Here is a 24,553-nt window from a genome sequence, read left to right on the forward strand (position 1 = left end):
GTCCAACCAAATTTCATCCTACAAACTAAATTTGGCCACATAACTCAAATGAAAAACCTACTACTATAGTGACCTAGAGTAGTTGAGTTTTAGGGATATATCCCTCTCTAGGTTGAAGGGCCAGATTTCAACCTAAAAGAGGTTTGAGGTTACCTTGGAGGTTTTCCTGTAGCCAGGTTTTCTCTAAGTGATAACATTTTGGCACCTTTGTCAGGGAGCAAAAGGCATATTTTCCCAAACACTTTAATTGTTTAAGATCATATTTATGAGGGAAAACAAAGATTTGGATATCAGTTTTGGCTGCAAGGTGTTTGCTCTGACGACTCCATTTTCAAGAATCCAAAGTTAGAAGCTTCCATGGTGACTCCATTGTCAGAAGCTTCCATGGTGACTGCTACTATTTTTTCAAGATACACAAGTTTAGATTTTACACTTATTCCTGGTTTTCCTGATCATCTACACAAAGGCAAATATTTTCTAAGAAATGGACCAAAATTTAGTGGTGATGTTTGAGCCTGGCCTTAAAACATATTTCATATTTTCGTGTCTTTACTAATTTTCTTAAAGTCAAGTGTGAATATGTATACATGAGATTATTTTATGATTCATTCCAAGGGAAGTGCAAAAATTGGATTGAATGTTTGTATGCGAAGTCCATAACATCCATAACAAGATTTTGGGTTATCTTCTTGGAAACATGGAATGATGGGTATACTGATGGTGAAGTGGATAATTTTTTTTCTGCATTTTGGTCCTCTTATTTAAAGTCATGAAAATGTAGCTCAGAAGAAAAGATTAATTTCTTAGAAGAGTATTCCAAGGAAATTCAAATAGAGCTTGTAATATTAGAGGATCAACAAATTTTTCCATATTAAGATTATTCTTTTGGAATTTCTTCTCAATAGCAACGAAAAGACATATTTCTTCCGTCTGTTATTGAGAGTGGGGAATTTTCTACTTTGGATTATGAATTTGAAATAGAAGACATGCATGAAAAGTTCAACCATTATTATCCAGTCATTCAATACCATGAGGGTCATCACATAGATAATCATTTTATGATCCCATAGTTGACTACATGGAGGGTTTTTTCAGTTTAAATTTTCAGCCATTTTTTTGTTGTGGATACAAATTACATCATGAGTTTCCTTCGCCACTATACTGTCCAGTTTTGATTTTAATGAAACACAGTAAAAAAGCCATGGTATTTGAGAATCTATTGGATTGGTTGCATTGCAATTTTTGTGTTATTTTATTGAGAAGTTATTTCAACAGTTTAGGAAAGGTTGGTGTGCCAATAAAATCAATGCTCTAACAATGTTTTGTAGTAACTTTCAATTTCATTTTTCAGTTTTCAGTTTGCAGTGTGCAATAGTGTGGTACAGTTTATAGGTTGTAGGGTTACTGGTTGGGAGCCGCCCAATGGATCAGGCCTCTGGTATATGGGGTTCTTGTTGCCATTTATGATCAACAACATCCCCGTGGAGCCAGTTGTTATCATATTAACTCTGTTTCTTAAAACATTTTAGAAAATGGTGACAGTTTCAGTGTCCACATTTTAGTTCTAATAAATAGGGAAATTATCAATAACGGGGCTATCATCACTTTAAGTGTTCCGATAGTTTTTTATGAAGAAATTCACTGACAATGGGCTTATCAACGTTTCTGATAAAATTGATAGGTCGATTGTCAGTGCCAAAAACAAATTTAAAATTTAAAATTTGGAATTACGTTGACAATGTCAATGTCAATGATGAGGTCTGCATGTTAAATAATATATTTGTTTTCCGCCATCGGTGTATGGTTTTTTGATTAATCATGCTTTAAAACATGTTTTCCCTAGATTATAATAATTTCCACGAGTTGTAATGATTTCCCCTCTCCCCTGATTAAACTCATTTTAATTTATAAATTTGTGATTTTGTTTGTAAGTTCGGTTATTTTGTTGTGAAATTGGTAACATTTGACAAGAGAAATGTTGACATTCCCACTTCCAGCGAATTCTAAAAACAGGTAGAAAGGAAACGCTGACAGTCAGTCTATCAATGAAATCGCCAATTAAACTCCACTTTTCTTGTATATAATAGTAATTGCGGGCACGTTTTCCAGACAAATGAGAACGAATTTTACGAAACCAAATGAGATTTTGTCCATAATGGACCCATTTAGAAAAGCCTCTCTCAATTTTCTAATTGCTATCACAGTTTCGCATATTCAAAGGGATCACTGGACCCTATTTTTCAGGATTTCGTGAGGAAAAAGCTCATGGATAGTTGTTGACTTGTATGCCACCTCACCAAATTTGACTTTTTGATCCTTTTCTCGAGCCATGACTCCAAAAAAAGCATCATATTTAGATAGAGATAGGATTAGAAAGATTTATATGCATGTATTTGATATGTATGATGTGATTATTTAGACTTTGTAATTAAAGCTTTTCTAAAAAATGGTTTTTAGTTAGTTTATCTTTTCTATAAAGACAGGGAGTGTGTAATGAAGAGGGGTTGGCTTTTATTGTAAAAACATTAGAATTATGGTGCATTTGAGAAGATCTTAAATATATTACAGTTTGATGAGAATTTGAAGAAAATTCATGTGTTGTAGTTCCCTGTCTATTATTTCTCTATTTATGAAAAATCTTCTTCATGTCTGGAAACTTTAGTATCTGAAATTGGGATTCTTTATGCTTTGGTTTCGTGATTTCTCATTCATTAGTACTTGTTTCTTCTATAAATTATAATACTGTTTTCCTCAGTTATTGTCTTCCAAATTTCTCGAATTGTTAGAGTTATTGCTACCCTACCTTTTGTGTCCTGTTAAATAGATCTGTAGCATCACTTGATAAAATTTGACTCCATGCCCAATGGTGTGTTTTATATAAAACCCAACCAAATTTCATCCTATAAACTAAATCTAGCCACAAAACTCAATTGGAAAACCTACTACTACAGTGACCTAGGGTAGTTGAGTTTTAGGGAGAGATCCCTCTTCAGGTTGAAGGGCCATCTTTCAACCTAAAAGAGGTTCGAGGTTACCTTGGAGGTTTTCCCCTAGCTGGGTTTCCTCTAAGTGATAACATAAGGTACAAGTTAATTTTGACATTACCATATTTGAAGGCAATATAAATGCAGACGTCGTAGATAGATGGTTAAATTTGTTGGAAGGAAATTTTTTGGTTCTTGAATTTTCCAATCAGGAAAGAAATACTTTTTCACTCCTTAAGAGACTGGTAGGAAACCTACTGTGAGCGAAAGGATGAGAGGGAATCCTCAATGTTCTCAATGACACCCACTTATAATTCTTTTTCAGACGCCATAAATTAACAATATTACCCTATCAGGAGCTATGAATATAAATACATAAAGTGGAACACATAGTGGTAGGGAGGGGACCAAGATGAGCTAGAGTTCACAAATTATTTTCATGCCCTTTGCATGAAGATGGGTATCAAGGATTCTGAGCTAAATTTGGTACTCAAGTATTGTAGCTATCTACATAAGTACATCTAGGATGAAATGGAGTTCCTGTACATCTCCTCGCTTGGTGCCGCATATTGATATGTTGTCAAGATCGAGCATAAGTTTAAATAGAAGAAGTGAGACTTTGGATCTGCAAATCCGAAGAAATAGAAGGGCACCCCCAAACTGCAAAACAAAGGAAAAATCAAAGGTAGGGTGACCCAGGAGAACCCATCGAAGTGGTAAGCAAAGAACAACACCACGAAGACAAACAAGGACACAGGAAAGTGGTGTGAGTTCCATAAGAACCCCACTCACAACATGAGTGAGTGTCAAGCCAAGAAGTCGCTGGTAGCTGAGCTGAAGGCTTTTGAATTAGATGCATGTTCTGTTGGTCTAGATTGTCATTGATGTCAATATGGAAATATTATGAGATACTAAATATTAATGTGAAGCCAAGGAGAAGTAGACCTGTGAAGTAATAGGAGCAAGAAGCCAAGGATGAAAGGCATCAAGGAAGTCAACAAAGAGCTATCAGAAGAACGAAAGAGTGAAGAGAAGTCACAGGAGCTAAGAATCTAATAGTGATATTGGAAGTCATAGGAGTGAAGAGAAGCCATAGAATCGAGAACCCAACAGTATGGGCCAGAAGGAAGAAAACAGTGATATCAGAGGAGCTAAGAACCCAACAATGATATTGGTGAAATATCCAATAAAGAACCAAATCATATCATATCTATGATATATAATATTGGAATTTTTATTAATGTATTACCTCCCAAAACCTCCGATGTGTGATATATGGTGCAGACGTGATGTTGTTACACAGTGATTTGCCACTCTCCTCATCTCAGTCCGTTTGCCGTGTCATACATCAAATAAACATGTTCATATCTTCCCACTCATGTAAGAAGATTAAGCAAATGCTCTCTGATGCTGAAGATTGACCCTTTTTGAATAAGTTCCTACATCATCGCTAGTAAACCCTTAAAATCCACAATGATTCTCTATCATGCACTATATCGATGTGACGTCATTGCTAGTCCCCAGTTCATGACCCGCGACGATCCATATTTGGCGAATTAGTTCAAACAGTCAGCCTTTTGGATGTTTCTAGAGCTGGTTGTTGGGTCAGTTTGGGTCACCTTTCCGCCTTTGGGATGGTGGTTCCATCTTTTGTGCTACCTTCCTTGAGGATAAGCTCCCTCTCCCTCATTTCATGGAGGCTCCTCCTCCTATAAAATCACTCACCATTGCTATGATCTGCAAGTTCCTTAGTTACTAGTTCTTTTGGTTGTACAATGTTGCTACTGCTTTTGAGTTTGGTAGATAGTTTTGGTGTGAGTGTGACAAGTGTGGGATTGCTAAATAGTTTGCAAGAGGTTGTGGAGTGCCCTTAACCTTGTGTTAAAGCTTGTGAGTAAGAGAAAGATATAGTTGTTTGGGAGACCCATCTTTGAGAGTGAATGCTTGAAGGAACATACTGGCTAAATCCTCCGAGAAGGCTTGCGACGTCAAGACTTGGTTGTAAGCTTTGCTCTTGATTTATCATTAATACAATCAATAATGATTTCCTATGTCTTGTATGTAATTTACTTGATAGCTCATGACTTCTTGACTTTGTGAGTAAATAGATCATTGTTGTTTCTCAGTTACGTGCTTTGTTGTTTTCTTGTGGTGTTTCAAGTTAATTGCTCATTAAGGAGAAGGAAACGAAAGCTGGAGAAGTGCAACAGAACTTCATCAACCACCGGTTTGAGGTAGGCCTCCAACAATGACTATTTAAGGGAATTAATTGTTGTTTTGTCCTTGCTGTGACTAGACCCACTCTAGGGCTAGAGGGGTTGCCTCTGTCCGCAGAGGGAACACTTTTCTAGTTCACAAGTTGGCGACACCACTGGGGAGTCCTTTGTATGTTTCTTCTCTTATTTTCTCTTGTTTTGGTTTTGATTTAGTGTCTCTTGAATTTTGGGGTTAAACTATCAGTCTTTTGGGTCACCTGGGTCAATCTGGGAAATCCCTTTATTATCTATGGAATAAGCTGGTCTTTGTTTGGGAGTTTTTGGTTCATCTTTCACTGTTTTTGAGATTGTCACTGAAAAAAGTTTAACAGTCACGCCGATGTTGCCTTGTCTCTGTTGTAAAATTCTGTGCGTCGCTGGATACTGTCGTATAGTCGCAACCATTCCTGAAATCGGCCCATCGCAGAAGAGACGTGTACTCTCGCGACGACGTCGCTCTGTTGCTATAGCTAGTGGCTGATCGTCCCTAGTTGCTGGTATTATTCGCGCAACGAATCTTGTAGAGTTGTTTTTTCAATTCTACCTCCTGAATTCACCAGTCCTGTTGATCCCCTATTATCTTTCTCTTGCCCATTAGCTTGTTTTTGATTACTTATGGTTAAGGTACTCTTTTTTTGATTTTTTTGAATGGATCTTACATTTTTGGCTTTGTGACCTAGTTTTTTTCAAATTCTTGAATCACTTGACTCGGTTGCTTGTTTTCCCAAGGTTCATCTGCAACCTTCTTGTTGATTTGTTTGAGGCTTCTTCATTGCTTGTTTCTTACTGGTTGATTTTTAGTGGCAATTGTTGAACCAATCTTTGGTATTGATTCGATTTCTTTTTACTACCGAACATAGATCACAAATTGTTTGGATTGACCAGTTTCACACTTGCTTGTTTGTTTGTTTGTTTTTTTTTTAAATTCAAAACAATCAAAATCAAAAGACTGCATTCATTTAGTATACGAAAGTGAAAGTGTATTTACATTTCGAGTTTGCATATTGGAAAGCAAATAATAAAATCTATTATCAGTAGTATCCGCGCACTGTAGGGTTGATGTGTTTATGCATTGTGTCTCTTAACTTATCTTGATTTTTCTTGGTTTGGGAATGATCTCTCTACCCTCCTGTAGGTAGGTGTTCATTGAAGTAAAAGATGCTTTACTCATTCTAGTTGCATCCTAGGTTTTTGGTATACATACGGTAAGGCCTGGAAACTGAAACATAATTCAAGATAAATTCTAAAATGAACTGAATGAAATTAACAATGCATTGGAACATAACGCACATTATTTAGAGGTCTAGGCTAGAGACGTGATCCGACGTCATTAAAACTAGTCACTATTGCTTTCACTTAAGGTTGGGTGATTCCTCCTTCTGTGACTCAATAGTTGCTAGCACGGACTTGTGCTCCCAGTATCGTCGAGTATATATTGGGAAACCCCACTAGGTTATCATCCTATATCCTTAGGAAGCCATGTCTACCGCCTTGCAAACCGTAACGCACCGAACATAACATTCGGGAAGATTGACTACCGTACGGAAAGTCCTTGGTTTTCATATGATCGCCAAGGTGTATATGTAGTTTTACGGGTCGTTTGGTTAACCTTTTGCCTAGTTGTCTAGAGTAGTCACTTTCATTCCTTTTTAGACTCCTTAAAAGAAAAGGTCCATCTGAGCACTTATCCTTTCAGGCTCATTAAACCTCGAAAGAGATAGAGTCACCTTTTTTTCCTTTTCTCGACTCTTGAAACATGAAAAGGTCTAGTTTTGTTCATGTGTCATAAAATTTACTGCCCACGAAATATTCCTAGTAACAGTTCGAGTTTTTGGTTACAGTACGAGTGTTTTTCAGGCTCGTTCCTGATGGCAACATTCCCCGAGTCTATCGGCCAAGGTCTTCCCCCAGATGGAACTCTTGGTCCGTTTCCTCCATTTGGAAATGCCAGTGCTCCATATATGGCAACATTGTCTTTGCCTGGGTTAACCAACAGTTTGCCCGTTTGGTTGTTTTCAAACTCGATGGTCCCAAGTGTCATGCCTCCTGTTCCACCATCTCCTTCATCCGAACCATGACACGATGATTCCAAGGTTGATCTTGTGCCTTCTTCCCTTGTTTCTTCACCTTCATCTCCTCCTTCGCCTGGTGAAAGTTTCACATCTAGTAACCTAGAGACTAAGAAGAAGAAGAAGAAGAAGTCCGATAAACACGAGGCGACCTGTGCAGCTATTGCTCCAAGTACATCTCAGGTCGGACCACCTTCGTCTTCTCCGCGGAAGGTTAAGTTTCCTTGTAAATTGTGCAAGGGTGACCATTTTCTTCGTGATTGTCCTAGCATTCCTAGGATCTTAGAAGTATGGTCTCACGATCTGGCTCATCCCTTGTCGTCCTCTGAAACTCATGACGATGCTACCCTATCAACTGGCAGTGGTAAGAAGAAAGGGAAGATTTGATTCCCCTGTAGGCTATGTGAAGGAAACCATCCCCTTCACCTTTGTCTGCTCATGGATAAAGCTTTCGTTGTTTTGGAAAGTCTTACAGCTTCTTCACCCTGACTTCCCATTGGTTATCAGAGGCTCTCTTCAGATCCTCTCCCGATTGACAAAGAGATTAACTTAGATTCTTCTCTTGTCCATCCTCCTCTTTCTGAGCCTGGATGTGCTAAGCCTATTCCAGACCAACCATTGGTCGGAGAGAGTGTCAACTTGGGTTCACCACCTGTTGATCACTCTATTTTGGAAGAGCGTCATGCTCATGTTCTTCTCGTTGTTGGGTGTGGATCCTGATTATCTTCTATATTCAAAGGTATTGCCACATTGGACCCCAGTTCGAAATGGGGGAGGCAACGCCGCCCGTAAAATATTCACTGCAGGGGGGGGGCGGCTGCGACCTTTGGGAGCCCCCCCTTGGCAGGAGGTTTCGGGGGAAGCGCCCCCGAAGCTAAAAACAGCTGTAAAATTGCCTTGTAAAAGTATAGTAATTTCTAGTCAATTTAGGCCGTTCATTAGGCGGATGATCTGACGGTAGAACTTATGTTTAGTTTAGGGTTTTTTGCCCTAGAAGGCAACCCCTCTCTTTGTATGAGGGCATTTGTATTTGAGGCTGTGTAATAGATGTGTATTCGATGAGGCAGAAGAAAATTGTTCATGCGGCTTCGAAAAATATTATTAGGTAAACTTGACTAAGGATAGTGTCAAAGTTGACCAGGTTAAATAGTGATGGTTTTGGGGCACATGGTATTGTGCACCCATGGTATTTTTCCCATGGTATTATATGTAATGGAGCTTATAAAAGGCTGGAAGGACTTCATTGTAATGCAAGACTTGGAGGTGAGCGGTGAAGGCTCACTTGGTCGGATTGGCCAGGGTTTTGGCCAATGCTAATGAGATCTTATTAGGTTGGGTTTTTCCCTAGATTTGGGGTTTTCCCAGATAAACATTTGTGTTTATGTGTTTATGGTTGTTGCTGGTTATTTTTATATTTATTCCTCTCGGTAATTATTTATGTTATGCAGTAAATTTCTTAACAATTGGTATCAGAGCCAAATATTGGTTTCAAAGGGATTCTTTGATGCTAGGTGTTTATAGTGCCTGATGAGATCAGTGCAGCCTTTTTTACAGATCTGGGTCTGGAAAATAATGGTGGAACAATCGTACGCAGAAGAACCTCGAGGAGAATGTGCAGAAGATAATGCTGTAACTGCCAAGGATCCCAGTGCATTTGCGATATTTACCGGTTTGGAACATGATGACAAATTGTTCGGGATTCATGTGGCTTCGAAAATTGTTCGTTTTCTACTACATGAGGCCACTGATGCTAGAATCTATGAGGTTCTCGTCGGGCTCGCAGTTGGAGTGGTTTGATAGAAGTTTTTTGAGCAAATCAAACTGAGAGAGGATGGATCAGAATCATAGCAGCAATAAAAATAAAATAAAATTAATGAAGTCAAAATTATTGCATGTAAATGGGCATACTACTGTAAGACCTGGTAAGGCATGTGTACTCTTCGGTGATCACTGGTAAAGTCTGGGTTAGACCTAGGTGATAGGGGGGATGTCAGGTTAACAATACCCCGGGTAAAAACTCTGAGGGGGGTAAGAGCTAGAGTGAGTGGGATTGTCTCACTTAGCAGGTTTGGCTGGAGTTAGTCAAGGGACCCCAAGTCAAGTTTAAGGGGGGAATATTGTTAGGTAAACTTGACTAAGGATAGAGTCAAAGTTGACCAGGTTAAACAGTGATGGTTTTGGGGCACATGGTATTGTGCACCCATGGTATTTTGCCCATGGTATTATATGTAATGGAGCTTATAAAAGGCTGGAAGGACTTCATTGTAATGCAAGACTTGGAGGTGAGCAGTGAAGGCTTACTTGGTCGGATTGGCCAGGGTTTTGGCCAATGCTAATGAGATCTTATTAGGTTGGGTTTTCCCCTAGATTTGGGGTTTTCCTAGATAAACATTTGTGTTTATGTGTTTATGGTTGTTGCTGGTTATTTTTATATTTATTCCTCTTGGTAATTGTTTATGTTATGCAGTAAATTTCTTAACACTCGTCTCGTCAGATTCTCCTGAGTCCGAAAATGACCCTCCTATCCTCGCTGATCAAGAGAGTCCTTCTTTGGTTCTTATAGAGCATGGGGGCAATCATATGATACCCCCACCAAGTAGTTCTGTCATTTCCTTCGACTGGAGTCACTTGACTGCTTTTCGCCTTCTATCCTATGTGCCTTTCTAGATTACAGTACATGCCTATGATAAGGTAGTACCTGGCACTGTCTTGGATGAGGGTGCGTCAGTTAGCCTCATTCCTTTCACTACTTGGCAAGCTTTGGGCTCCCCACATCTTGTGTCGGTCATGCAGAATCTGTTGGCATTTGATGGAGGAACCAGTCAACCTTTAGGGATCCTCCCAAAGTTTCCTGTTACTTTGGGGGGAAAAACCATCTATATAGACGTAATGGTTGTCCAAGGTGCTTTAGATTTTAGTCTTCTCCTTGGTCGCGACTATATTTATGCCATGGGGGCCCTCGTCTCTTCACTTTTCCATGTGGCTTGTTTTCCACACGACGGAAGAATGGTGACCATAGATCAATTATTGTTCTTTAGTCCCCCGGTGCCTCCTACACAGCTATCATCCCCTATCGGTTCTTACTCGCAAGTAGTGCCTTCCTTGCCACAGATCAATTATGTGGCTACCCATTCCATCTCTGCCTCTACTGATGATCATGCAGATGGTCTCATACACCATGTACTGGGGGCATTGGAACTCGATCTGTCATTGAGGTCTAATGACATGTGTTTCTCCCGGAGTATGTTTCTTCCATCCCGCGAGGACCTCTTGGGAGCCATGTTCTCATATGGCCCATGAACAGGAGTCCTGAGGAGTGTTCTTGTTCCTGTGTCAACCTCGTTAAGAAATGAAACAAGGAGTCCCGAGGATAGTTTTGATCTTGTGTCAACCTCATTAAAAAATGAAACAAGGTGTCCGAGGATAGTTTGATCTTGTGTCAACCTCGTTAAAAAATGAGACAAGGATCATTGAGCATAGTTCCTTGTCTTGTGTCAAGCTCGTTAAAAAATGAAACAAGGGTTATGAGGATAGTTCTTTTACTGTGTCAACCTCATTAAAAAATGAAACAACTCCCCTTCCAAATTGAGTCTTTGATTAAGATCTCGTAAAATCCAAGTCGAGTCTTTTCAAGATCTGGAAAGAGAACCTTCATTCCATCCACCTCGTTGAATGCAATGAAGCTTGGGGGGCATGTAACTCGATTTGTGTCATTATGCTGGGGGCATGTGAACTTATAGCGAGCATAGTTTTTCGTTTCAAGCTTGTGTAAAAATGAAACTGAATCCAAGCAAAGTTCTCCATGGTTCAAGCTTGTGTAAACATGAACCCATACTCGATTCACACCTCGTGATTGCTGTTTTTATCTACTAATTTCTGTTAGATGAGCCTTGGTTGTTTCATTCCATCGCCACCATCTCTTTGGCCAATCATATGCTTTCACTTGGTTGTTCTTCATTTCCTGAGGAACCACAGCGATGAGTGGTTTTATTAGCTAGCCTCTTGACCATTACATGTTTTGAGCAGTTCCACCATTGTCAGAACCAGTTGCTACCCTTTATACCACTCGCTCCTCTAGGAAAAGTCCTCTTTAAGCTCTTTTTTGACTCAAAAGATGAAAAGATTGCTGAGTTTTCTCTTTTAAATCGTTAAACAGAATAAAAGGTGGTCCACCTTGAGCTCTTTTCTGACCGTATAAACATGAAAAGATCGCCGGACTTTTGTCGTTTCAGGTTCGATATTGGTCACGAAACGACGTGTCTTCGATCACTTTTCTACTTTTTCAGATCGAGGCCACTAATTACGAAAAGTACTCCTTGATCGTAATGGTCAAGCGGTTCTCTCGAGTATTGTTTTATACTTTTTCGAGCTTGAGGGAGACAAAGTTAGGAAAAAGGACCCCCCTAGAGTTTTATTTTCCGTGTCTTTTTCAAACTCTCTAAACATGAAAAAGACTCCAAGTTTTCCCTATGTTGGACTCGTTAAAACCTAACGACATTGGACTCGTCGCCATGACGAGACTCTAGCTTCTCCTCCCTAGGGCTCATTAAACTATCACTAGGTTGGATTCATCCGAAGGACAAACTTATATCACAAGCATATGCTATCCCCTTCAAGCTTGTTTCCAAAAATAATTGGGGTACTCACTAACAGTGGTGGGGGGAAATTTGGGAATCATCATTGGCTACCTGGGATAGCTAGTCACTCTTGAACATCGACACTTTTGCTTCTTGTTGGGTTGGGATATCCATAAATCATCATTTGGACTTCTGGGGTTTTGGGTTGCCATTTTGCCTCATTCAATCTGATCCATGTTGTCTCCATTGAGCCTCCGATCCCTTGGTACCTGAATGCTGCCACCTTCTGGAGTCGTGTCACTGATATGTTCAAGAGTATAATCCTTCTACAGTTCACACCCTTACCTCCTCCTCTGATACTCTGTTTCACCATCTACCACTTGTTCCTTATCTCATGTCGTTGATGGGGGAAACATTATGGCCCTCCTACGACGGATCGTCTCCTGTCGACGCCAGCTCATTATCTAGGAGATTGATCTAGAGATTCCCTTTTGGTACCTTGGAGCTTGCATGCCTCAATGGAAAGTTCTTCACACCTGACGACAGACTTTCATCATTGGTCTTCGATTGGGTGATTCCACAAGTGTTCGACTTCAGCTCATTTTTCGCACTTGGTGGATTGTATTGGACAATACCTTGAGAACCATTGGCATTATTGGTGGTTTCTCTCATGCTTGTTAACAATTTTCATCATTGACTGGTAATCAAGTGACTTTCTATCATGCTCGACTTTAGCACATCTGTTCGCATGCTAGAATTTGTACTATGATCAGTTGGGTTTCAAGACCCTGAACTAAGATTACACATGTTCGAGTTGCATGGATTGGTTCATGATTACATACATGACTCTGTGATGGATGGCTGTGACCATACCTAAGTCTTCATGGATGGCTAAGACCATACCTTTATCATTATCATGGTCTTATTAGCTGGGTGGCTGCATCCATACCACAGACCAAGTTCATATGTCTTTTGGATGGTTGTGCCCATGCCTAGACTACATGTATTTCATTATCAGAGATATCAGTTGTACTTGCGCTTGCAAGTTCTTCCATGTAGTGTTCCAATTCAGACAGTTTTGTAAAGCATTTCACCCCTCCCACTCTCTCGGGCTTCATGCTTTAGGGGGCATCTGTTACACAGTAATTTGCCACTGTCCTCATCTCAGTCCATTTGCTATGTCATACATCAAATAAACATGTTCATATCTTCCCACTCATGTAAGAAGATTAAGTAAATGCTCTCTGATGCTGAAGATTGACCCTTTTTGACTAAGTTCCTGCATCGTCACTAGTAAACCCTTAAAATCTGCGATGGTTCTCTATCATGCACTGTATCGTTGTGACGTCGTCGCTAGTCCCTAGTTCATGACCTGTGACGATCCAGATTTGGCGAATTAGTTCAAATAGTCGGCCTTCTGGATGTTTCTAGAGCTGGTTGTTGGGTCAGTTTGGGTCGCCTTTCTACCTCTGGGATGGTGGTTCTATCTTTTGTGCTACCTTCCTTGAGGATAAGCTCCCTCTCACTAATTTCATGGAGGCTTCTCCTCCTATAAAATCACTCACCATTGCTATGATCTGCTAGTTCCTTAGTTACTAGTTCTTTAGTTCTTTTGGTTGTACAGTGCTGCTGCTACTTTTGAGTTTGGTAGATAGTTTTGGTGTGAGTGTGACAAGTGTGGGATTGATAAATAGTTTGCAAGAGGTTGTGGAGTGCCCTTAACCTTGTGTTAAAGCTTGTGAGTAAGAGAGAGATATAGTTGTTTGGGAGACCCATCTTTGAGAGTGAATGCTTGAAGGAACATACTGGCTGAACCCTCCGAGAAGGCTTGCAACGTCAAGACTTGGTTGTAAGCTTTGCTCTTGATTTATCATTAATACAATCAATGATGATTTCCTATGTCTTGTATGTAATTTACTTGATAGCTCATGACTTCTTGACTTTGTGAGTAAATAGATCATTGTTGTTTCTCGATTACATGCTCTATTGTTTTCTTGTGGTGTTTCAGGTTAATTGCTCATTAAGAAGGAAACGAAAGCTGGAGTAGTGAAACGAAACTTCATCAACCACCAGTTTGAGGTAGGCCTCCAATGATGACTATTTAAGGGAATTAGTTGTTGTTTTTTCCTTGATGTGACTAGACCCACCCTAGGGCTAGAGGCGTTGCCTTTGTCCGCAGAGGGAAAACTTTCCTACTTCACAGATGTGATTATATAACAATAAAATTGTGAAATCATATCCACCACTCATCGCAAGCTTTGAAATATGACCTTTGATTAGAACCGCCGATAAGACTAAAGCTCCAATTGCAACATATGTTATGGACCTGATAGGACTATCAATTTTTTTATTGAAATATCACATCCACCACGTCACAAGTCTTGAAGCCTTGTTACATTCAAATCCTCCGATTGCGATATGTATTGCGGATCCGATGGTTCCATTACAATACTCCATGATGTTATATCACGTCTGCCTCTTCGGGAGTCATATCACAAGCCTTAAGGGTTGACATGGCCAAACTGTCGATTGCGATAGCATTGCAGACTGCCGATTGCGATGAGGCATGGACCTCGAACGGCTGATTGTGATAGACCCGACGAACCACCAATTGCGATAGACCCGATGGACCGCCAATTGTGATGAAGTTGTGGACCCAAAGGATTTATTAACTGTTGTTTGATACCACATTGCATATACTCCATCGGCAGTAGGGGAATCACTATGTGATGTGAAAAACTTCGAAAGTCGCAATTGCAAGATTAAAGGAATAACTCCAATTTTCATGAATGTTGCGATTGTGATTAATGTGATAGTGTGGCATGTGGGACCTCCATGTGGGAATAGCCTTGGATGAATATTAAAAAAAAGGACCTCCGATATATATTTTAATATACAAGTCGGCCTCCCTCCAATAAACGTGTCTTTTGGGTATTGGTTAAACCCATATAAATACAAGTCAAATGCTTCACCTCAAGTATGGATTTCGGGTATCAATCACAGAGAAGAAGGATAGTTCACAACTCGTGAACATGAAGGAATAGAAGAAAGGAAGCGTTATTTGATTCATTCCCTATCCAATTTCGAGCTCATAGGAGAGGATAAGAGGTGGGAATATTCTAGAATGGTCTAGAATGTAGGAATATTCCTAGAACCCTATGAAGATTTCGCTCAATCTTGCCCAATGTAGGTCAAAGTGGGCCTAGGTGCTCTGCAGAGTAGGCTTGAATGGGCCTAAGTGCTCTGTAGTGCATTTACCCCTAACCAAGGCTGTGCTGGTCCCTCAAGGAGTCATTTCAGGATGTCTTCAGGCCAGGAAACTCTCAGGAATGATGGCATTCAATGTGATGACTTGTTTAGGGCATGTAGCAATTGAATTAGGGTTTGATGAGCCCTAATAGTACTGATATGAATGTTTGGATTGATGTGCCCAAATAGACCTGTAATAGCTTCCCCCTAAAGCATGAAGTCAAAAATGATAATGTTGAGTGATATGCTTTACGATGTGATGAGGAGGTTCTGAAGCGGATGGTGACCTGCATCAATTACAATACATAATATCATGATATTTTGGATTTTTCATGAATTGCTGAGGGAAGGCATACCCATGCTCAACATATAAACTTTTCATTACATGTACATAAATCAGATAGTCATCTACAGATATAGACCCATGATAGGAGGACCATCTGTGTAAAGCCATCATATAGATGATTTAGTACTCTATTGCAATCATAGCCCAGATGGATGAAACTAGATCCGAGGTCTTCTATCTCATTCAATCGTTCGCTCGAGTACCAGTCTAACCATGTGAATATGTGATCTGGAGTCGAACATGGGAAGACACCATCTGTTAACATATGTGAGAGAAATCACTGATAATGATAATGATCCTCAAGGTACTGTAGTACATTCTGCATGGTGTGAATGGATGTTTTGATGTCGAACACCATACAAATTTGTTCAGTCGAAGGCTAGTGATGTCAACCTATCACCGGAAGCGAGAAAATTTCCATTGATGTATGTAAGCCTCAAGGTACTGGAAGGGTGTTTCTAAGTCAAATTCTTGGATAATGTACTGACATCAACAAGAAGCGACTCATCACAGGAGGGTCTTGATGTATCCCACATCAACGACATGAAACGATTGTAATGATTTTTGGAGACAGAATGTGACTGACGACACAAGGTTCAGGAATGGCAATCATGAAAATGAAGGTTTATGAGTATTTCAAAGGATGAATTTAACTGAGTGACTTCTCTTGAACATGTCGGTGACATTGAATGAATTGGAAACATTGACCCAAAACCAAAGTAATGGATGGTATGATAGACCATAGGTATGATAACCATCAAGCAGATAACCTAACCCAAGTAGTCACAGAGATGAAGTGAAAGTGTCATGTTCAAGACCAACCTTCTACCATAAAGTGGTTTACCCCTTTTCCCATTTTCCCCAGTCATTATTGACCAGTACCTCTTTATTTTTTATCAAGCTCGATGAGGATAACATATGCTTGTTGTATAATTCCACCTTTCGGGTGAATCCATCGCTATTTGATGTTTTAACGAGTCTAGCGAAGGTGAAACTCGGTCTTGTCATGATGGACAAGTTTGTCATTATTTGATGTTTTAACGAGTTTAACGACAATGATAACTCGATCATTTTCATGTTTAGAGAGCTTGAAAAGGGACAAAAAGAAAACTCCACAAGTTCTTTTTTGTAGATTTGTCTCTCAAGTCTGAAAAAGCGTAAAATCATACGAGAGAGAAACTATTGACCATGTTCGATCAACGTATTCCTTTTTCGTAAATAATCTATCTCAGTCCAGAAAAGGGTTAAACTTATAATGAGTAGAGTCGTTTCCAATCTGTTAACGAGATGAAAAGGGAAAGCGCTCGACAATCTTTTCATATTTCGAGAGTCGAAAAGAGCTTAAAGAGGAGTCCACTTAGAGGAACGAGTGGTGTCTAGGGTAACAATTGGTTCCGGTGATATTGGAACTTCTCAAAACATGTTGATTTATGTGAAGAGTCTGACTAATAAGACCACTCATTGCAATTGTTCCTCAAAAAGGGTAAAACAACCAAGTGAAAGCGTATGATTGGCCAAGCAGATAGTGACGATGGAAGGAGAAAAACCAAGGCTCATCTGACAGAAGAGGCTGATAGAATGGAAATCACTAGGGTTAAAATGGAGATGGTTTCATTTTTACACAAGCTTGAACCATAGGGAACTATGCTTGGATTCAATTTCATGTTTACAAAAGCTTGAAAATAAAAACTATGCTTGGATTCAGTTTCATGTTTACACAATCTTGAAACAAAAAAATATGCTTGAGATTGGTTTACATGCCCCCAGCATGATGACTTGATTCTAGGTGCATGCCCCCAAGCTTCATTGCATTCACCTAAGTAGATTGCTCGTGGCTATTAGGTGGATGGAATGAAGGTTCATTTTCGAGATCAAGTGAAAGACTCGACTGGGATTTTACGAGATCTAATAAGACTCGACTTGGATTTTACGAGATCTAATCAAAGAATCGAATTGGAACTTTTCTCAAGTGGACCTTGTTTCATTTTTTAACGAGCTTGACACAAGACAAGGAACTCTGCTTAGATTCCTTGTTTCATTTTTTAACAAGCTTGACACGAGACAAGGAACTATGCTCTATGACCTATTTCATTTTTTAATGAGTTTGACACAGTAAAAGAACTATCCTCATACCCTTTGTTTCATTTTTCTACGAGGTTGACACAAGATGAGGAACTATCCTCATATTCCTTGTTTCATTTTTTAACAAGCTTGACACAAGACAAGGAACTATGCTCATGGGACCTGTTTCATTTTTTAATGAGGTTGACACAATAAAAGAACTACCCTCGTACTCCTTGTTTCATTTTTTAACGAGCTTGACACAAGACAAGGAACTATGATTATACCCTTTGTTTCATTTTTTAACGAGGTTGACACAAGACCAGGAACTATCCTCATATTCCTTGTTTTATTTTTAACGATCTTGACACAAGACAAGGAACTATCCACATACCCTTTGTTTCATTTTTTAATGAGTGACACAAGACAAGGAACTATCCACATACCCTTTATTTCATTTTTTAATGAGGTTGACACAAGACAAGGAACTATGCTTAGATTCCTTGTATCATTTTTTAATGAGGTTGTCACAAGATAAGGAACTATCCTCATACCCTTTGTTTTGTTTTTTAACGAGGTTGACATAAGACAAGGAACTATCCTCATATTCCTTGTTTCATTTTTTAACGAGCTTGACACAAGACAAGGAACTATGCTCATATTCTTTAATCACGACCCATAAGAGGTCATGGCTTCCAAGAGGTTCTCATCAGATGGGAGAACAATGCTCTGGAAGGAGAGATCTGGTTCCAATGCCCCTAGTACATAATGTACAACATCACAGAATTGAATGTCCGTTGATGTAGGCATGGAACAGGTTGCCACATAATTGACCTGTGGTGGGGAATATACCATTGGGACAAAAGGACCATTTAGGGAAGATGGTTGACTGGAAGCTATATTTGGAAGTTGGTCAATGGTGACAATTCTGCCTTCATGCAGGAAACACATCACTCGAAAGAGTGTTGAAACAATAGCTCTCATGTCATAAACATGGTCGCACCCAAGAAGTAAATTGTAATATAAAGGGCTTGGGACTACCATTGTTGTAGCTTATATTGTGATTTAAGCCTTATTTTCATTTTTATCACGAAATGAGAGAAAAATCAAAAGAAATGAAAAATCAAACCTTTGTTTAAAGGCCATGCAGGTTTAAGAGGTGTGATCAAGAGATAGCTTGATGAGCATGATGAGGTGTGCTGCAGGAAAATAACAAGTCTGGAGGTTAATTAAGGCTCAACCCCATAGTTGACCACGAGGTGAGCATGGTTGACCACAACGTGTGGCGTAGAATCATTGTGGGGGTTCGTTCTCATTGTAGTTCCCTTATATAATTTACCCCCATAAAGTCTGAGAGAATTGAATTATTTCGTTTTATTTCGCACAAGTTAACTTGAATGGGTTTTGTTTTGGAAATCTGATGTGACGGTGTACCTACGAGAAGATCTAGGCTATTGATCGAAAAGCCATTGATCCAACAACAATCGGGTGACAACTTATCGGACGCAATATTATATCAAATGTAGTTCAAGCTTGCTGAAGTCCAGGTTAATCTCAACCGTCCATCCAAAAAGATGGGATCCAACGGATATTGAGCGAAGAAATGATCGGGTTTTAGTGCTAAAGTCGGACCCGATAGATTATTAACTGGTGATATATATTTCCCATCGGGTCCGTATGGGAGTCAACGGAGCGTTGAATAGGCAGACTCGATAGGATTTATTTCAAACGAGTTTAAGATCTCATGGGTTTTGGAGGATCAGACCGTTGATTGAACGAATGATCAGATGACTCATGCACAACTAAGGTGGACCCGACAGGTTTATGAATCAAATTGTTAAATCTTTTCAGTTCCGTGGCAAACTAATGTTTCGCGTAAAATAGCCAATTCCGCTATTTAAGTGAGATAATCAGAATTAGCGGTGGATGACTAAAACTTCAAAGGAAGGTGATTGGTCAGGTTTTCTTGTGTTTTTTCCAATCAAAATGCGTCCGATACATACGTAATCCCGGGTTCACGCACGGGGTTTTGTCAAAGTTTATTATAATTAAAATGGTTTAATCATTATTAAAGCTTCTACAGAGTAACTCGGCAGCCAAACAATAGAGCCGAAAAGCTAGCAGTTATCATTATTGTCTAACTTCTGTTACTTCCTATTATTCTATATTCTTTAGAAGGAGGTGTCTTTTACCCTTTGTGTAATGTTTTGTAATAATTTTTACTCTAGATAGTTAGGAAAATAATTAAGTAGTTTGACAGTTTTGGTGATCACCAACTGTCTTGTAAGGTATAAAAAGAGGTAAATTTAGAAAGAAGGGGTTCAAATTTTGGAGAACCTGGAGACTAAGCTACTGAATTCTTGATACAACTATTGATTAATGAAGAATCAGAAGTTTTCCATACGTTGTTGGGTATGATTTTGTCTTTTCTCTGTTATGTGTCATCTTATGTTTTCTTCCTTTGAGTATAGTAATTGAAGCTGCAGGTCTTTATTTTCCTATGTAAATAAAGTTAAATTCCTTAAAGAGCGCTCCTATACTTGAAGTTCCCATCTCTGCAATTCTTCTAAGTTACAGATAGTAGTTTCTGTATAAAACAACATATTATCTATAACTTCTCCTAGTGTCACAGATAGTAGATCCTGTGTTAAACAACATATTGTCTATGACTTATTCAATCTTTCTTCATTCATCATTTATATTCAACAATCAAATATCATTCTGATGTTATCATGTCACCTAGTTATTAAGGATCAAGAACCAAATTTCCTAGGTACTTCATTTGAGAACACAATATATAATTCAGTGACAAACAAGTGACAATATTTGTAATTATTAATGTCTTAAGCACAATTTCTATACAGCCAGGAAATTGGTTTCTTAAAGTACAACATTAATTGGCGTCGTTGCTGGGGAGAGAAGACAAGAGCACCTTTCCTTGGGTTTTAAATATTTCCTCTGGTTGTTCAGTGAGGAGGAAATATTTGGTTGTTTTGAATAAAAGCAATAAAAGGCGACTCCACAAGAACAAGAACCAGAACTTGCAAAAAAACTGAATAAGAACACTTTTCCTTGGGGTTTATTAAGTTAGAAGCTAATTCTTGAGGGTGACAAGTTTCAATAGTTGGTTGTACATTCATACCTGTGATCTTCACTTTGAAGTTTTCTTTTCTGGGATTTAATGGCTATCCCTACATTCTTAGTCAATAAATTTGGCCCACTAGCTTTTACTGGGATCACTGTCTATCCTCATCATATGCCTACATTTCATGAGTGGAATGAGTATCTTCCAAGATTCAGTGGAAATGAATATGAAGATCCAGTTCAGCACCTCCAAGAGTTTCATGAATGCATGGAGCAACAGAGCATCATTCATGAAGATGTGAAGATGAAGTTGTTTATGTTTTCTTTGGACCAAGAAGCTAGGGTTTGGTACAAGTCCCTGCCTCATTCAAGCATTTCATCTTTGAAAGATTTCCATTCAGTATTCAATTCTTTTTGTAGAACTTCTTATGCACACAAGTTTCTTTTTGAAGGTTGTTGTGAATATTATGATTCTAAAGAAATTTTAAAAGCTCATGATAATCCTGCTGAAGAAACTAATGATCATGTTGATAATATATCAAGCATTCAGAGAGGTTATAGCCAAATTAATTATGAGAAAGTCTTTGGAAGCAAAGAACTATCATTTTCTCAAAGTGATGTGGAAAAGTTTATAAATGACTTTTCTTCAATAACCTCACAAGAAGAGAATTGGTTGACTTTGTTCCAAGCAAATCAAGAGAGTATTCAAATGGAGAAAAGTTCAAACATGCATCAAGAATTTCTGCCCAGCAGTCAAGAAGAGGGATAAATAAATGAGGAACAAGAAGAAGGTCTTCAAGTTCATCAGTTGGGTGTTGAACATAGAGAAGGAAACCAACAAGTGGGAAATGTTGGACAACAATATATTGAGCCATTTATCATAGCAAAAGAGGCTATCTTATGTAAAAAGAAAGTTAATAAAGAGAGTGTATATCATTGCATTGAAGAACACAATGATGCCCATGGATTAGAGGTAAACAATCTATTTGAAGTTGGCCATATGTCATATAGTGATGTGAAAATTTTTCTTTTTCTTCCTGAGGTCACAATTACAAATTATTTTCAATCAAAGCTCAGAGATGAAAAGTGGAGACATAAAAGTGACATAGATCATTTTCTTAAAGATGTTGTTGATTGTTCTATTGAGCATATCATCCCAATAGAAGGTTTATTCGAGCAAGAACCTTCATACATAGAGACTTTCTTTTTTGGAGTTGATTAGGACCATATTTTTTCTTATACTTTTGAAGATCCTGTGGTAGATTACATGGAGAAATTTATTAACAGCCTACACATACCATCTTGTGGATATATTCCTAATTTTTGTTGTGAGTTTCCCTTATGCATAGTTTATTTTTTGTTCAGGATGAATTGTATTTTCAAAATTCATTGGCAGAATGGTTCTAGATTAGGCACTCAAATGCTAACCTAGTACCATTGGAAGATTGACTTCACCTGATGAAGATCAGTCATGCACATAGGTAGGAACCTATACATAAATAAGCTCATGTGTTGAGTATTTGGTTTCCAGTTGCAGTTCTTTATTTTAATTTTAGCTAAATAAGGGTGATTATCTCAGTTGGAAACTAGTTTGCAGAGGTTTCTGACTTCAAGAATGTTGGGTTTCAGTTTTACAAATTTTAGTGTTTTCACAGTTCTGGACTCCATGCCCAATTAAGGCTACTGATCTATGATTCTCAGCACCTTGCTATCAAAGCACAAGCATCCAATTATTATAGATATCTGAGTGAAATCAGTGTGCAAATGCCATAATATTTAAATTGATTAAGCAATATATGACTTCATGCCCGAGGTGAAGGAACTAATCTGCGGTTCTTAGTGCTTCTGTGGCTAAAGAACTATCCCTAGGTGGAGCCAGATGTTGTAGCTTATATTGTGATTTAAGCCTTATTTTCAGTTTTATCATGAAATGAAAGAAAAATCAAAAGAAATGAAAAATCAAACCTTTGTTTAAAGGCCATGCAGGTTTAAGAGGCTTGATCAAGCGATAGCTTGATGAGTATGATGAGGTGTGCTATGGGAAAACAACAAGTCTGAAGGTTAATTAAGGCTCAACCCTGTATTTGACCGCGATGTGAGCATGGTTGACCACAACGTGTGGCCTAGAATCATTGTGGGGGTTCGTTCTCAATGTAGTTCCCTTATATGCTTTACCCCCGCAAAGTCTAAGAGAATTGAAGTATTTTGTTTGATTTCACACAAGTTAACTTGAACGGGTTTTGTTTCAGAAATCTGATGTGACGGTGTACCTGTGAGAAGATCTGGGCTGTTGATCGACAAGCCACTGATCCAACGGCAATCAGGCGACAACTTATTGGACGCGACAGTATATCAAATGTAGTTCAAGCTTGTTGAATTCCAGGTTAATCTCATTCTTCCATCCAAAAAGATGGGATCCAATAGATATCGGGCGAAGAAATGATCGGGTTTTAGCACTAAAGTCGGACCCGATAGATTATTAAATGGTGATATATATTTCCCATTAGGTCCATATGGGAGTTAACAGAGCGTTGAATAGGTGGACTCGATAGGATTTATTTCAAACGAGTTTAAGATCCCGTGGGTTTCAGAGGATCAGACAGTTGATTGAAAGAATGATCGGATGGCTCATGTACATCTAAGACAGACCCGACGGGTTTATGAATCAAATTGTTAAACCTTTTCAGTTCCATGGCAAATTAATGTTTCACATAAAATAGCCAATTCCACTATTTAAGTGAGACGATCAGAATTAGCGGTGGATGACTAAAACTTCAAAGGAAGGTGATGGTCGGGTTTTCTTGTGTTTTGGCCAATTAAAATTCACCCGATACATACGTAAGCCTGGGTTCATGCACGGGGTTTTGTCAAAGTTTATTATAATTAAAATGGTTTAATCATTATTAAAGCTTCTATAGAGAAACTCAGCAGCTGAACAACATAGCCGAAAAGCTAGCAGTTATCATTATTGTCTAACTTTCATTACTTCCTGTTATTATATATTCTTTAGAAGGAGGTGTCTTTTACCCTCTCTGTAATGTTTTGTAATAGTTTTTACTCTAGTCATTAAGGAAAATAATTAAGTAGTTTGACAATTTTGGTGATCACCAACTATCTTGTAAGGTATAAAAAGAGGTAAATTTAGAAAGAAGGGGTTCGAATTTTGGAGAACCTGGAGACTAAGCTACTAAATTCTTGATACAACTGTTGATTAATGAAGAATCAAAAGTTTTCCATACGTTGTTGGGTATGATTTTGTCTTTTCTCTGTTATGTGTTATCTTATGTTTTCTTCCTTTGAGTATAGTAATTGAAGTTGCAGACCTTTATTTGCCTATGTAAATAAAGTTAAATTCCTTAAAGAGTGCTCCTATATGATGAGCCCCAGAAATGGGTAATTATATGGGCTCATTTTGCCTCTTAATTTGACTTAATCCACCATTCTCATTAGTTTATTGCATGTTTTTTATTATATTTATGCTAATAGAGTGAATTGGGTTAGTCATTATGCCATGAAGTCTAATGTGTGCTTTATGCAAATTTTTTGGTCAATTTTGGACAAAGTCAAAGGATTTATGAGCATTTGGTAGCCAATATTCGAGGAAAACAAGGAAGAGGATTTGTAGGGGGGTGTCCCCTTCATTTATGAACCCTTACCTTGAATTCTCCATCAGAAACTCAGAGCACAAGTAGCCACATTAGTGCATCCAAGGGGTAGCCGAGCAAGTAAAGAAGGACTACTGTTTATCTGCAGTTTTGGGAAGCTGAGCTCCTTGATTTTAGGAGAGCTGTTGGAGGCTCGAGTTGTACAAATAGCAGGGCTTAGATGTTCAGTTTTTTTAGTTGAATTTTAGCCAGTTATTAGTATAATTTTCGTATTTTTGTGCAGCTCTTGTTCAGCTCATTTTCGAGCTTATTTTTGTGAACAG

The sequence above is a fragment of the Pinus tabuliformis genome, chromosome 1_1 (assembly GCF_031772625.1).
Source record: "Pinus tabuliformis cultivar Carrire ecotype Pingquan chromosome 1_1, CPIR1, whole genome shotgun sequence".
Classification (NCBI taxonomy): Eukaryota; Viridiplantae; Streptophyta; class Pinopsida; order Pinales; family Pinaceae; genus Pinus; species Pinus tabuliformis.